This window comes from Styela clava, chromosome 2 (assembly GCF_964204865.1).
Source record: "Styela clava chromosome 2, kaStyClav1.hap1.2, whole genome shotgun sequence".
NCBI classification, from domain to species: Eukaryota; Metazoa; Chordata; class Ascidiacea; order Stolidobranchia; family Styelidae; genus Styela; species Styela clava.
In genome coordinates, this window is record NC_135251.1 from 2,349,784 (window position 1) to 2,366,246 (window position 16,463).

General features: G+C 35.3%; 1 long non-coding RNA gene across 1 annotated transcript; it reads right to left on the reverse strand.

Annotated features, from left to right (window-relative positions):
- Positions 1 to 6,729: 6,729 nt before the first annotated feature.
- LOC144419809 (uncharacterized) lies at positions 6,730 to 8,602 on the reverse strand. Its single transcript, XR_013474276.1, has 3 exons — positions 8,560 to 8,602; positions 7,599 to 7,766; positions 6,730 to 7,202 (listed from the first exon to the last, which is right to left on the reverse strand). It is a non-coding gene; the product is annotated as an uncharacterized LOC144419809 (long non-coding RNA).
- Positions 8,603 to 16,463: the final 7,861 nt, after the last annotated feature.

The window sequence follows — 16,463 nt, forward strand, 5'->3', positions numbered from 1 at the left end:
CAAAAATATCGAACATCCTAACAACACTATAACTCACAGGTCCAAACATCGCTACTGCCTCAGGTTTTTTTGTACGAAGCCCCCAGCCAACACTCAAAATTTGAAAATTAGTAATTATCCCGTTAGGCTGAGGGGAAAGAATTCAGATTTCGCTGGAAATTCAAATTATTCCAAACTGGGTATTTTAAAAAAAGGCGAGGGTGTTTTTTTTCCCATTTTTACTCTGTATAAAAGATCAGAGCCCTAATTGGACTAGTGACTAATTGAACAAAGAAATGCGGCGCGCGACGCTCTTTTTAATTATTGGTAAATTTTGCGTTTGATTAGTGTGTCACAAATTTTAAAGGCGGAGTGATAGCCTATATTGACTATAAAAACCCAATTTTTGTGTACAGTGGTTCTTGTTTTTTTGGTTGCCAAACCATTTAAGGATTCACCAAAAATAAACAATGAGTGAAATATACAATTGTCAATATTGGACATACCGTGTTTCCCCAAAAATAAGACCTAGCCTGAATTTTAAAATTATTTTAATAAGAGCCTGGTTCTTGAAATAAGAGCATGAACATTTTTTTTGACCTAGTCGATAGGCTAGGCTACCTGGATAAGAAATTCTCATTCAAGACAAACCTTCATTGCTCGACAAGATAGTGTAGGCTCAAAAATTCGCCATAAAATTCAGTTAAATGAAAACTAAATTTTTGAATCTAGAGGGTGATGATATGGTCATTTTTGAATAATCTAGGTTTAGCGGTTATTTTTTTTTAAATAAAAATGCGTTAATTATAAGTAGATAGATATTTGTTTTTTATTTTGTATATTCGAAAATCTCGTAAGTCTCTACTTTAAATTTATACTGAAGTTACAAAAAATCTTAAAGCATAACAAGTTGACGTAATGCATTTATACACACATATTATTAAAAAACTAATTTGATCAGGAGTAGCTATTCATTCCATGCAAGATCACAAAATGTTACTATTCTACTTTCTGTTTTATGCATATTTAATACTGAAATTATCCTTTATCAAAAAAAACTCATCAATTCGAATAAAAACTGCGAGACCACTGATACAAATAACTCAATCTGGGATCTGGAAAGATAAAAATCCTGACATGACATTCGTTCAACTATTATCTTCTAAGCACTCATTTTATATCATGCTCGAATATCCTAATTGAGAAAAAAAGTTAATAAGAAATACCATCCTCTAATCCAGTGGTTCTTAAACTGGGGGGCGCGAGATGCTCACAAGGGGGGCAGGAGAGGTCACAAGATGGAATCGGAAATTTACATGTAACGGCTCCTGAAATGGTCTCCGCGTTCATTAAAAATAACGGCTTTTTCGTGGTATAATAAATTTTTCTGTCTCGTAATAACTACAAGTATTCAAAATGTCTCTCTATTTTAATTCATTTGTGTTCAAGGTAACTCGCGGTTGCGGCGACTCATGTCAAATTCATTTAATTGTGATAAATTAAATCTGCGATTGCCTCGATAAAATAAATACTCCAAAATACCACGGTGATCCGCAACCATAAAAATGTGTGGCAAAGTGCCCGATTACATTTTGTTTCGATTTGTATTTTTGCCAATTTCACCATTATGAGCTGTCCCTGCAACTCTTACTCCGCTCTATCGCAATGGTCGATTAATTTTAACACCGTCACAGAAATTCCTTAGTCGATAAAATCCCACGGAGTAAAATTTATTTCAAGTCGGTAGTTTTAGAACACTACTGGTGTGCAGCAGGCACAAGGAATTTATAAGATTTGCAATGTCTAAGAAAGTGTTTTCAATCTGTCGCGATCCACCCCAAAACAAAACTCATGATGTTTTCCGTTTTATTTTTAGTATTTTATAATCTCGCTTTTAAAATAAACTAATATTTGGTTGCAGATTCACTACTTTATTCTATCTTTAGCATCTCGTCGCTGATAATTATATAATAAAAACTAACTCGTTTTGATCAGAGGTGTCATGGTTTATTCGAAAACATAAAAAGTAATTATAATCGTCTTCGCGACACAAGAATATGTCGAGGGAAATTTCTGATTTAGGGAGAATAAACACCAAAATCAAGTTTTTACGGCTTAAATAGCAGGCCACGCTTACGAAAACAATCAAGATTTAAACAAAATGCAATCGCAAACGCCTTGGCGACTTTATTTGTCAGCCGTCAAAGGCCGGGGAAAGGTCCACATGCATAATAACTATTGAAAAATGAACTGCTTTTAAATTTACATCAATTCATTTGTACTTCTCCATTTTGTTTGAAACGTTAGGCAAGCCAAGAAGTCTGTAATTGTTGCTTATTTTTAACACATAGTAAATAATTTTCGCTCAATAGTGATGAGGTAAACAAATGATTGAAATTTTACGTGTCTTATGTAAACGTTTAAGCATGAAAATACATTAAAGCATATTTGTTGCGTGTTTAGTTTTACTTACAAAATTAGTTTGACTTTACCAGATATTGCAAACTGAGGAGAAAAACGAGAATGTATGATGACCAACCATTATTTGGCTTTATACATTCGACAATGAATGGCGAAGTTGTACTCCGAAGCGTTTTATGCCTAAATAATCTGAGCAATGACGCTATGAGACCAACACTCTTACAGCACCATCTTAATATATAGCAACCTGCCCATCACAAAAGCATTTTTTCAAAGCAAAAATAGAGGGGGGGGGCGAAGTTTGTAAAACTTTTCAAAGGAGGGCACGGCTCAAAAAGTTTAGGAACCACTGCTCTAACCCAATGGTTCCTAAACTGGGGTCACACCCCCATTAGGAGGCGTGAGTGGTCACAAAATGCCTATTTGAAATTCCATGCTACTCTCATTCTCGTTGCTTTATAATGATGTAAATTGTTTATGAGCATGCACAATGACTTTGTTTTAACAATTTCACATTTAACACATTATTTCTAAATTAGTTACCTTAATTGTCTTTATGTCTTTCAAAAACCTTCAGTTTAGTTGCAACAATAAAAATTGATACAGCGAACGCTTCGATAGACTAGGCAAAATTTAGCTATCTGTAAGCGGCACATGGTTTAATGTTTTGAATAAAAATGATAATTTTAAGATAAGTGAGCCAGTTTGGAAGCGATAACTCTCCCAAACACTCTCACACTGAGCGTCTGAAGTTTTGCAATGGTATAGGTATAGGATAAATTTTTCATAGGTCAAGGGTCGGGGAAACGGCCACATGCATAATGACTGTTAGAAAATGAACTGCATTTCTTTATGCTGAAAATGTACATGAATTCAATTGTACTTCTCCATTTTGTAAACTTTATTTTCAACCTGGTGGTTGTCAGCATGTTAGGGTTATTTGTAGTGAATTTTGAAGATGATAGGAAAGCAATTGCGCTATGAGACAAACTCTAAACTTTAAACAAAGCAATCTGCTCATCACAAAAACATTCGGCATTTTTTTCAAAGCAAAAAGGGGGCACAAAGTTGGTAAAATTTTCCATCTGGTGGGGTGGCGTGTTTAAGAACCACTGCTCTAAGCATACAAGAAACCAAAATGAATCCACAAATATCTAAACTACAATATTTAACAAAAATAAAAAATAAAAAGCCCGATTAACAAATTCCTAAATAAACACTCAAATTTGCAACACACATAAAATAGTCAGACACAATATCTTCATGTTATTTAGAATAATTGAAAAATGAATATTAAATTGGCCAATCTCAATTGTAGCACTAGCGTGTAATATTTGATTCAAAATAATCTAAATTTCGATTAGAAATATATCCGTATTCTCAAAACATTCTATTTTCATAAGTTGGCTCATAGCGTGTTTCCATTGCCATTGTTCTTCATCCCCAAAACAGAGGCGGAAACAATAAAAAACAACATGTATGTGCGGCAGTGAAAGTTTGAGAACCACTGCTCTATTATGTCTAAATGATTTTGTGGAAACTATTCAAAAAACTAACCAATAATCTCAATCACTTTGAACGTAGGAAAAAAAATTACAACAAGACATATGACTAGAGGCTCATGGCTTATGACTGGAGTTGTGAAAAGAAGCAAGAAATTCAAATTAATGACTACATAGAGAAAAACAATGAGAATTAAATACAACGCGAACAACGGTTGAAAATCACTGGTCTAAACTAATGGTTGTTTGTAAAACCTCAAAAATGTGCCTGCTCTACTCTTATCCACTCATATGTAAGTAGATACTTGCTTTTGAAAGGAAAAACACATCTTTGGCCAACCTATTCTGCTTATATCAGTCTCATGATATGCCTTACGTATACCATTTACAAGAATTTTATTGCAATCCAATGATAGTTGGTCAAAATTTCGTCAGTTCTATACTAGGGCCCAACCGATACTGCCCTTTTAAACCGATACCCATAGTATATAGAGAATGAGAAATAGCAAAGCAAAAGAGTATTAGTCAGAACCACTCTCAATTAGACAAGCAATAAAACTGCTTTCCCGGCGTATATTTGACACTCTGGCAGTCAAGTGATTGGCCGATATAAACTGGTAAAATTAGCCGATACCGATAGTTTGAAATTTGTAAAATACATGGCCGATATAGTCGTCAGGCCCTATTCTATACTATAGACATTTCATTTGGAATTGAATTGGTTACTGACCTATAAAATAAAATCTGCTTTGTGAGAACACCTGCAAGCTTATAAGAATAATAAGTCTGAATTATCTTTTATTACCTTATGATGATCAACTTTTTGTATTTTATGAAAATTTCGGTTCCAGTATGGACTATACCAGTGCCCAACCTTTCAATTTGCAGGCAAATTTCATTGTCTTTTCGGCAACCCACAATAAGATGTCAATACATGAGAAAAGAAACTATGCAACTTGAGCACAATCAAATAACTGGCTAACTAATCCCATACCCACCATGGACTGGTAACTGGTAGTTCGTCATATGATTAAAAGGTGTTATTGGCTTCCTTTTCTCTCAGAATATGAAAATTCTCTTCTATCCTGTCCTAATAATAATCTTATTTTAAAAATAAAATTAAGTTGTTGTATATCAAGAGCCTCAAATAATAGTGAATTCAAACTATATCTCTAACGTTAGGAATCCCAAAGCTTTGCCTTCCAGATACCTAAAAAATTATGAACTAAGCCCGGAAATTACAATTTAGTCGCCATGGATACCTAAATGGGTATTGCTCATTGTTGCCACATAGTGGTAGCTGTTAAATTCCGCAAAATACCAAATTGGATGGGAGACGGGTTGATGTTGATAGTTGCATAATATTATTTGATGTACTACTAAAAAGATCGTAGGAGTGTTGAGTTTGCATTATATTATTTGATGTACTGAAAGAAAAAGTCGGAGTGAAGAAATCTTCTAAAACGCTTTAAAACACTGAAAGACCGTCAAAAAACACCAATAACCCTGCTAAAACGTTTAAAAACAGTGAAAAACCGTCAAAAAACACCAATAACCCTGCTAAAACGCTTAAAAACAGTGAAAAACCCGCATTCTTGGAAAAATTTATGTTTTCCTTAATATGGCTACTTGTCTTATATCACATTGCAATTATCTTTTGTCATCTTAAATGGCCAATTCTAGTAACTCTCAATTAGTTTTTTCCAGTGATGTCACAATGTGCAGTAATATAGAAGTTCATAATTTAAAGTCTATCCAATCTTTATCTGACTTAATAATTTTCCATGTAAATATTCGATCCCTACAAAAAAATATTGATGACTTGATAACTCTTTTAAACAATTTTCCATCTCCTCCCCATATAGTAGCAATAAGCGAGTCAAAATTATCAAGTGACAATGTTTCTAATATTAATATGGATGGGTATAGTTTCATACACATGCCTTCTACCACCAAAGCCGGTGGTGCTGGTGCTTTTATCCGTGACGACCTTACCTATAATGAAATTTCAATTTATAATCTTAATTACCCGAACTGTGAGAATGTATGGTTCGAAATCACTTTGGCCAGTACTGACAATAAATTAATCGTTGGTGTGATATATAGACACCCTCGAAATGATGTTCCTCATTTTACTGACATGTTGGAAACTTCTCTCGCTAAATTGGCAAACAAACAATTTTTGATAATTGGAGATTTTAACATCAACTTACTTTTAACACCTAGTAACGCTCATATTGCAAATTATGCCAATATGCTCATTTCACACAATGCCACATCCCTAATCACTGACCCAACTAGAGTTAGCCGTACATCAGCAACTCTCATTGATCATGTATATACAAATATCAGAAACCTAAAAATAGATTCCCACATAGTTCTGTCAGACATCACAGACCATTTTCCGATCATGTGCTGTCTGAGAGGCATCAAACCATCATACACATACAATCGCAGAATGTCAAGGGACATGTCAACATTCTCAATCGATTGCTTTCGTAGTGATGCAGAGGTAATTTTTGCTAATCAATTTGCTGGAATTAATTTAAATATCCAAAATTTTAATAGCGTTTTTGACAACTTTATAAAGTCATTTGTTCACCTAATTGATCGCCATGCCCCACTTCGACCACTTTCTCGGCGTCAGAAAAGGTTACAATTAAAACCATGGTTAACCAAAGGGCTAAACGCTTGTATTCGACACAAAAATAAAATGTTTAAAACTCACTTCTTGAAAGGTAACAGTTCCCAGAGCTTGTTCTTACTTTAAACAATATAGAAATATTTTGTCAAGAACCATAGATAAAGCTAAACACATCTATTATCAAAATCTTATTGCTACAACCAAAGGTAATCCCAGGTCAACATGGCAAATAGTTGGCCAAATCACAAATGCAAAAAAGAAATTGAAGCATAAAATTGATGAAATTAATACTGAAAACGGTTGTATAACTAGAGATGAACTTTTAATCGCAACAGAATTTAACAAATACTTCTCAACAATTGGGTCCAGCCTAGCTGATAAGTTTTCCAATGATACAGCTAACTTCGAACCTTTTCTCCGCAATCGTGTGAGCCAATCCATCTTTTTGAGCTCATCCACCGCGAATGAAATTTTAATCGAAATACAAAATCTCAACGACAAGAAGGCTGTAGGACCAGACAACATCCCAGCGCGCTTCATCAAATTAGTTGCGGATATAATTGCCCCTTGTCTCTCAAGATTCTTCAATTCCTCGCTGTTACTTGGAATCTTTCCTTCATCTCTCAAAACCGCCCGGGTTATTCCTCTTTTCAAATCTGGAAATAAAAAATTAATTTCAAATTATAGACCAATATCAATCCTCTCAGCAATTGATAAAATGTTTGAGCGTTTGTTACATAAAAGACTAGCAAATTTTTTAACTAAATATGATGTAATAAATAAATATCAATTCGGTTTTCAGAGCAATTATTCTACATCACATGCCATTTTAGATACAGTGTCATATATCTATGATAAATTGGAAAGAAAGGAGTATGTCAGTGCAACTTTTCTAGATCTAAAGAAAGCTTTCGATACTGTGAATCATGACATCCTGATTTCTAAGTTGAGGCATTATGGTATACGGGGAATTGCAAACAAACTCATTTCTAGTTATTTGAATAATAGATCTCAATATGTTCAAGTGGGATCATACTGTTCTTCTCCCTTACCGGTGACGCACGGAGTTCCTCAAGGTAGCTGTTTGGGCCCTCTCCTTTTTCTCGTATATATTAACGACATAACTTATTGCTCTTCATTATTTTCCAAATTGTTCGCTGACGATACTAATCTCCTTGACAGCGACAAATCTTGTGCAGTTCTTCAGTTGAGAGTAAATACTGAAATTGCAAAAGTGTCAAGTTGGATGAAAGCCAATAAATTAACACTAAACATTGAAAAATCAAAATCTATGTTAATATCTCCATACCAATGCAAATCAAAAAATGTTTTGGAAATCCAAATTGATAATAAAAAATTGGAAAATGTCCATTCCTTTAAATATCTTGGTATATACATTGATAGTAAAATGAAGTGGGATATTCACTTGTCCAACCTGGCCGTTAAATTATCCAAGTCTGTTGGAATGCTATACAAGCTTAGAAGATACACATCGCTTACCACCTTACGCATGATTTACTATTCCTTATTTCAAAGCCATATTCAGTATGGCATAATTGCTTGGGGTTCAGCTGATAAAACCTTATTACACCGCATTGAAATTATTCAGAACCGAGCAATTCGTGCAATTTCTGCTGCCAGTTATATTTCACGACTTAGTCCTATTTATCATAGTCTTAAAATTATTAAATTAGCAGATATTTATGAAATTGAGGTATTGAAAATAATGCACCAACATCACTGCCAAAAACTCCCTTCTGCTTTCACCAACTATTTTTTAAAACAGAGCAACGTTCACTCTTATGAAACGCGTTCCTCTGTCGGGTGCTCATATTATGTAAATCGCTTCAGCACCAAACGAACTCAAAACTCGATCAAATTCGTTGGTGTTAAATTGTGGAATAACCTCCCTAATAACATTCGATCCAGTAGTTATAATTCTTACAAACATGCACTGAAAAGCCTATATCTTGATGCCTATAGGCCTAGTTGTCATTGATCTGAAAACATTACCTTCTGCTGTTTTCTATATCCATCCATCTTTTTGAAACTTGCCGCCATTTTCTTCTGTCTGCATATTGTGTCCTGGTATTTCCTTACTATTTTCAGCCCAGTGCAATCGACACGAAGTATGCAGATCTCATAATTCATTCTGCACTAATCTGTAGAGCCAATAATTTACTAGCAATCGCTTTAACAGAAAATAGCCACAAATTCAACCCTAGCAGCAAACTCCCGTTGCTGGGTACGCCATCTTGGTGTAGACTGAGCGCTGAGTCATAACGCTATTTCGCTGTGCTCCGTACTCAACGAGGCATAACCATTTTATAGATGTCGCTGTTGCGTCGGTCATGACATTCCGTGGTGTATTTTCGATTTGTTGATGTTTTTTATCTGTCTTGTGTTTTATTTAAAAGTAATCTTTTTTTATTCCAAAGTCATTGTGGCATTCCGTGGTTTATTTCGCATGTTTTGCCGTTCTTTTTCTTGTATGATTATAGCCTATTTCATGTTTGTTAATCATTCCACGGGGATTGTGACATCCCGTAGTTACTCAGGTTTTTCGCATGTTTTGCCGTTCTTTTTCTTGTATGATTATAGCCTATTTCATGTTTGTTAATCATTCCACGGGGATTGTGACATCCCGTAGTTACTCAGGTTTTTTTTCTTGTTGTTTTTCATTTTTCGAATGATTGTGTCCAATTAAGCCAATGTGTAATATTGAGTTCTATTTATTTTTTTGTCTTTTTGTATGATCGTGTTAATTTATTAAGTTAATGTGTAATATTGAGTGTCCCGTTTCTTATATTTGCTGCTTAATTTCAGCTACGAGGTGTCGCTGACTAGATGACTCTATGAGTCTTTTCGCGACTCCGCGTCAACTGCAACAAGCCGATATCCATTTGACATTTTGTTACATTATATTATTTATTCATTTTTCATATCGCGCATTGTTTTTTTGCATGACGAAAATAAATATCTGAATCTGAATCTGAAATGAAATGTCCTGATCATCAGATGCCAATCATTGGAGATCCAATTGACGAATTTTGTTGTTCTATACTGTCACCTAGCGCAGACTTTTTTAAATATTTGCTCATGTCAGTCATGTCTATTTATCCAATTTGTCATACTTGCAGTGTGTTCCACGTGTCCCACGTATCCATTGCCCCACGTGTCCCGCTTGAACGACGTGTCCCAATAAGACCAATTGTCACACTTATACCAGGTGTCCCACGTGTCCTACTCGTCCCACTACAGAATTAAAGGTGAATAAATCGTGCATATAAAGTCAAAGAATATTTTTTGATAAAATTAAACGCTATATATGCTATTTATGGATAATATATGGACACGTAGCGTCACATAATTTTGCTGACGTCATAGCAAAAAATAAAAGTGATAGCTTTCTGGAGAAAAATTCTATCTTTACCCACTGAAAATTTCAAAGCAATTGGTCCAGTATTCAAAAAGATAAGCGATTTTTCCAAAACGATACAAAGAACAACATAACAACAAAACGATAGTTATGTCCACTACGCTCAAATAAACGGACACGTAGCGCCTCATGGTGGCAAATTCGGATGACGTCATGGCACAAAAAAAAACGAATCCCATGCAGCTCACCGTATATATTTGAAATAAATAAAAGTAATACCCTTGTAATTTAATCCTCAGGCACTGAAAATTTCATAGCAATTGGTCAGGTAATCAAATAGAAGAGTGTTTTTTTTTTCTGTGACAAAGAACATCAAGAACAAGAATAGGAACAAGAACAACAACATAATATTTGAACGATCCATAAGTCTATTTACGTGTCCAAAAATGTTTATTTAGTCGATGACGAAGAGTTCAAAGGCTGCGTTAGGGAATTTTGCTGTTCTACATTGCCACCTAGTGTATATCTGGGAAACTTTTGCCGACTGAGAACAACAGCGCGCACAGCTCTCCTTCTGTCGCATTGATAACCTATGAGTATGAACTTGTTGTAATCACAACTACATAATCTGAGAATGGTTGAATGAAACGTGATTATACTGTAGAGTGGTTAATGCAATCGCTGTTCGGTTACAGGTTCTTCCATGGAAGGCAATTAATGAATGCATGCGCATGAGAAACTTTGATCCCCGACCTTTGAACTTTTGCATCAATTTTATCTTGTTATAGTCAATCCCCGTAAGTCCCAAGTAATATTCCACGTTCAACCACACCTACTCTATTCTGCATTTGAAACCAATAACCGGTTGACAATTCCCATACCTGACATGGATTCGCCATATGTTCGTAGTCAAGTTTATTTTATCCATCCAGTAAAAAAAATAATATACAATGTTTAAACGAATAATATTGAATACACGATTCACTGAGGAAGGGAAGTCGCGGGGCCGAAGCTGGTTATCAAGCGGCAACACCCAAGGTTTGGATATCTAATTGAACATTAGTAAGTTATGGCAACTTGATTGTCAAGTTGTCTCTTCCCCAGGATAAATATTAAAGTCCAGGATATGAATAAAAAAAGTGTGTGAAAAAGTGTTGACCTATGAGATGCCACAGGTATATGCGCTTTGTACGAATAACTGGCTCACTATACTCATACCCATCATGGACTGGTAAGCGGACGAGACACCGTGGATCAGCATATGACAAGGTTGTCTTATCAGCGTTCATCTCCCCTGGGATAAATATGTAAATCCCATCCTTTAACCATCAAGATGCATGCATCTGAAATAAAATGACTGGCCATCAACCTCGTACCTGACATACATTGGTAACGAGACCAGAGGCCGTGGTTAGCCATATGGCCAAGTTGTCATATCAGTTTTTCCACAGAATAAATATGAAAGTCCAAGATATGAAAAAAGTTAATGTTGACCTATGAGATTTGGCCCATCTAACTGGCCAAATATTCCTTTACTCGACGTGTACGGGCTACAGGAGAAAAACCTTACGCTTGTTCAATACGTCGGAACAGTTGTACTACATTGAGTAACTCGAAAATTCACATACAAATGCATATCGGAAAGAGAAACCTTATGTTTGTGAAACATGTGGGAAAAGTTGTTCCACGTTAAGTCATTTGAAAAACACGTACACGTACAAGGAGGAAACCCTTTGCTTGTGGTTCTAAATGAAGTAATTTGGAAAGTCACATTCAAATCCATCTCGAAGAAAAACCTTTTGTTTGTGGAATAGGTGAGAAAAGTTGTTCTACAGAAAGGTCACATACAAATTTATATCAAAAAGAAACGTTATGTTTGTGAAATATGTGATAAAAGTTGTTCCACATTAAGTAACTCGAAAAGTCGCATACAAATCCATCTGGGAAACTTTTGCCCACTGAGAACAACAGCGCGCACAGCTGCCTTTCTGTCGCATTGATAACCTATGAGTATGAACTTGCTGTAATCACAACTACATAATCTGAGAATGGTTGAATGGAACGTGATTATACTGTAGAGTGGTTAATGCAACCGCTGTTCGGTTACAGGTTCTTCTATGGAAGGCAATTAATGAAGCAGCATGAGAAACTTTGATGCCCGACCTTTGAACTTTTGCATCAATTTCATCCTGTTATAGTTGGGGTTACCATATTTTTGTGGCTTGAAAGCGGGAAGCCTCCAAAGACAACGACCCCGTAGCTGTTATTTTGTAACTATACAGTTTCCAATTTTATTACATAGGCCTACATTTGAAGCCATCCCGGTTGTCTTCATTGACCATATTGTCATCGAGAGTTCATTCGCATATTCTCTGTCCAAATATCGGGTTAAGTTCGAAACATAGAAGGGAATTGACGTTAACAAATTACAAATAATTCGTACCGATAATTCAAATTTAGACTAATAAGTATTGGTATTACATGCGATTTGTTAGCTAACAATGTTACCGGGAAACAAAGAAACATGTACGTGTATTAAGCTGAATGGCTGAACGCCAAAGCGGGACATTTGGCTGACTTGACGGGACGGCGGGACAAGACGCTAAAAAGCGGGACTGTCCCGCCTAAAGCGAGCGGGACATTTGGCTGACTTGTCGGGACGGCGGGACAAGACGCTAAAAAGCGGGACTGTCCCGCCTAAAGCGGGACGTATGGTAAGCCTAGTTATAGTCAATTCCCGTAATTCCGAAGTATTATTCCACGTTCAACCAAAACTACTCTATTCTGCATTCAAAACCAATAACCGGTTGACAATTCCCATACCTGACATGGATTCGCCATATGTTCATAGTCAAGTCCATTTTATCCATCCGGTAAAAAAAATAATATACAATGTTTAAACGAATATTATTAAATACACGTTTCACTGAGAAGGGGAAGTCACGGATCCAAAGCTGGTTATAAAGCGGCGACACCCAAGGTTCGGATATTTAATTAAACATTATAAACATTGTAAGTTATGACAACTTGATTGTCAAGTTATCTCTTCCCCAGGATAAATATTAAAGTCCAGGATATGAATAAAAAAAGTGTGTGAAAAAGTGTTTACTTTTCAGATGCCACAGGTATATGCGCTTTGTACAAATAACTGGCTCACTATTCTCATACCCATCATGGACTGGTAAGCGGACGAGACACCGTGGATCAGAATATGAAAAAGTTGTCTTATCAGCTTTCATCTCCCCTGGGATAAATATTTAAATCCCATCCTTCAACCATCAAGTGCATGCATCTGAAATAAAATGACTGGCCATCAACCTCGTACCTGACATACATTGGTAACAAGACCAGAGGCCGTGATTAACCATATGGCCAAGTTGTCATATCAGTTTTTCCACAGGATAAATATGAAAGTCCAAGATATGAAAAAAGTAAATGTTGACCTATGAGATGTCGAAGCGTGCGGGCTACAGGAGAGGAACCTTACGCTTGTGCAATATGTCGGAGAAGTTGCTCTACATTAAGTAACTCGAAAAGTCGCATACAAATCCATACCGAAGCGAAATCATATGCTTGTGAAATATGTGGAGAAAGTTGTTCTACAAAAGGTAACTCAACAGGTCACATACAAATTTATATTGAAGAGAAACCTTATGTTTGTGGAATATGTGGAAAATTTGTTCTACATTGAGTAATTTGAAAGTCACATACTAATCTTTACCGAAGAGAAACCTTTTGTGGAATATGTGGGAAAAGCTGTTCTACATTAGGTACCGGTACATGGAGAAGTCACCTACAAATTTATATTGAAAAGAAACCTTATATTTGTGGAATATGTGGGGAAAGTAGTCCTACATAAAGTAACTTGAAATGTCACATACAAATCCATACTGGAGAGCAACCTCATGCTTGTGGAATATGTGGCAAAAGTTGTTCTACATTAAATAATTTGGAAAGCCACTTATAAATTCATACCGGAAAGAATTCTCATGCCTGTGGAATATGTGGGAAAAGTTGTCCTACATAGAGTAACTTAAAAAGTCACTAATAAATTCATACCTGCGAGAAACCTTATGTTCGTGGAATATGTGAGAAAAGGTTCTACATGGGAAAAGTTGTTCTACATGAAATACTTTGAGAAGTGACATACAAATCCATACTGGAGAGAATTCTTGTGCTTGTGGAATATGTGAGAAAATTTGTTCTACATTAAGTAACTCGAAAAGTCACATACAAATTCATGCCGAAGAAAAAATCGTATGATTGTGAAATGAAATCTTGAAATGAAGAGAAATCTTGTGCAATGTATGTATGTATGTTTATTTGCCTCAAAAATGAACAGTATCTGCATAATATTTAAACAGTAAAACAGAAACGGGATACATGTTCAAGACCTTACTGACCTAAGACACAGATGTGCGAAATGTAACCCTAACAAATATAATCATATATGAGGGAAAAGTTTTCCTACATTAGCTAATTCGAAAAGTCACATACAAATCCATGCTGAAATGAAGCTTTATGATTGTGGAGAAAGATTATTCTTTACATTGAGTAACTTGAAAAGCCACAAACCTGGAGAGAAACCTTACGATTGTTAAATTTGTGGGATAATTTGTTCTTTAACTTGAGTAAATTTAAAAGTCTCATACAAATCCATACCAGAAAGAAACCCCATGCTTGTGGAATATGTGGAAAAAGTTGTTCTACATTAAGTATGTCGAAAGGTCACATACAAATCCATACCGGAGAAGAGCCTTATGCTTGTGCAATATTTGGGAAAAGTTGTTCTACATGAAGAAACTCTAAATTCAAATACAAATCCATATCGAAGAGAGAAACCTTATGTGGGAAAAGTTGTTCTACATCGAGTAATTTTAAAATTCACGTACAAATCCACACAAGAAAGAAACTTTATACTTGTGCAATATGTGGGAAAAGTTTTTCTACATTAGGTAATACGAAAAGTCACATACAAATTCATGCTGGAATGAAGCTTTATGATTGTGGATTATGTGGAAAAGTTTGTCCTACATTGAGTTAATTGAAAAGTCACATACAAGTCCATACCACAGAGAAATCGTATGTTTGTGAAATATGTGGGAAAAGTAACTTAAAAAGTCGCATACAAGTCCAGACCAGAGAGAAATCGTATGCTTGTGAAATTTGTTGAAAATCTTGTTCCACATTGAGTAACTTGAAAAGTCAAATACAAGTCCAAACCAGAGGGAAATCGTATGCTTGTGAAATATGTGTGAAAAGTTGTTCTACATTAAGGAATGTCACATACAAACCCATACCGGAAAGAAATCTCAAAAGTTGCATACAAGTTCATTCCAGAGAGAATTCATATGCTCGTGAAATATGTGGGAAAAGTTGTTCTACATTAAGCAACTTGAAAAGTCAAATAAAAATCCATACCGAAGAGAAATCTTATGCTTGTGGAATATGTGGAAAAAGTTGTTCTACATAGAATAACTTGAAAAGTCAAATAAAAATCCATACCGGAGGAGAAATCTTATGCTTGTGCAATATGTGGGAAAAGTTATTCTACATTAAGTAAGTCGAAAGGTCACATACAAATCCATACCGGAGAAGAACCTTATGCTTGTGCAATATTTGGGAAAAATTCCGGAGAGAACCCCTATGCTTGTGCAACATGTTGGATAAGTTGTTCTGTATTAAGTAACTCGAAAATCCACATACAAATTCCTACCGTAGAGAAACCACATTCTCGTAAAATATATATAAAAATTGGTTCTACATTAAGTAACTTGAAAAGTCACATACAAATCCGTACCGATAAGAACCCTCATGCTTGTGAAATATGTGTAAAAAGTTGTTCTAAATTGAGTAACTTAAAATGTCACATACAAGTCCATACTGTTAGAGAAACCCTATGCTTGTAGAATACGTGGGATAGTTGTTTTACATTGTATACAAATCCATATCGGGAAGAAATCTTATGCTTGTGGAATATATGTGGGAAAAGTTGTTCTACCTTGGTAAAATGTAACCGTAAATGCAAATCTATAAGAGGAAGAAACCTTTCACATTGAGTAACTTGAAAAGTCAAATACAAATCCATACCAGAAAGAAATCTTATGCTTGTGAAATATGTGGGAAAAGTTGTTCTACATTAAGGAATGTCACATTCAAATCCATACCGGAAAGAAATCTCATGGTTGTGAAATATGTGGGAAAAGTTGTTCTACTTTAAGTATCGTAACTTGAAAAGTCAAATGCAAATCTATAACGAGAAGAAACCTGTGGGAAAAGTTGTTCCACACTAAGTAACTTGAAAAGTCAAATCCATATAGTAGAGAGACCTTATGCTTGTTCAATATGTGGCAAAAGTTGTTCTACATTAGGTAACTCAAAATTCACATACAAATCCATTCAAAGAGAGAAACCTTATGTTTGTTGAATATTTTGGAAAAGTTGTTCTACATTTTAGTAATTTAAAAATTCACATACGAATCCCTAACGAAGTGAATTCTCATGCTTGTGGAATATGTGTAAAAAATTGTTCTACGTT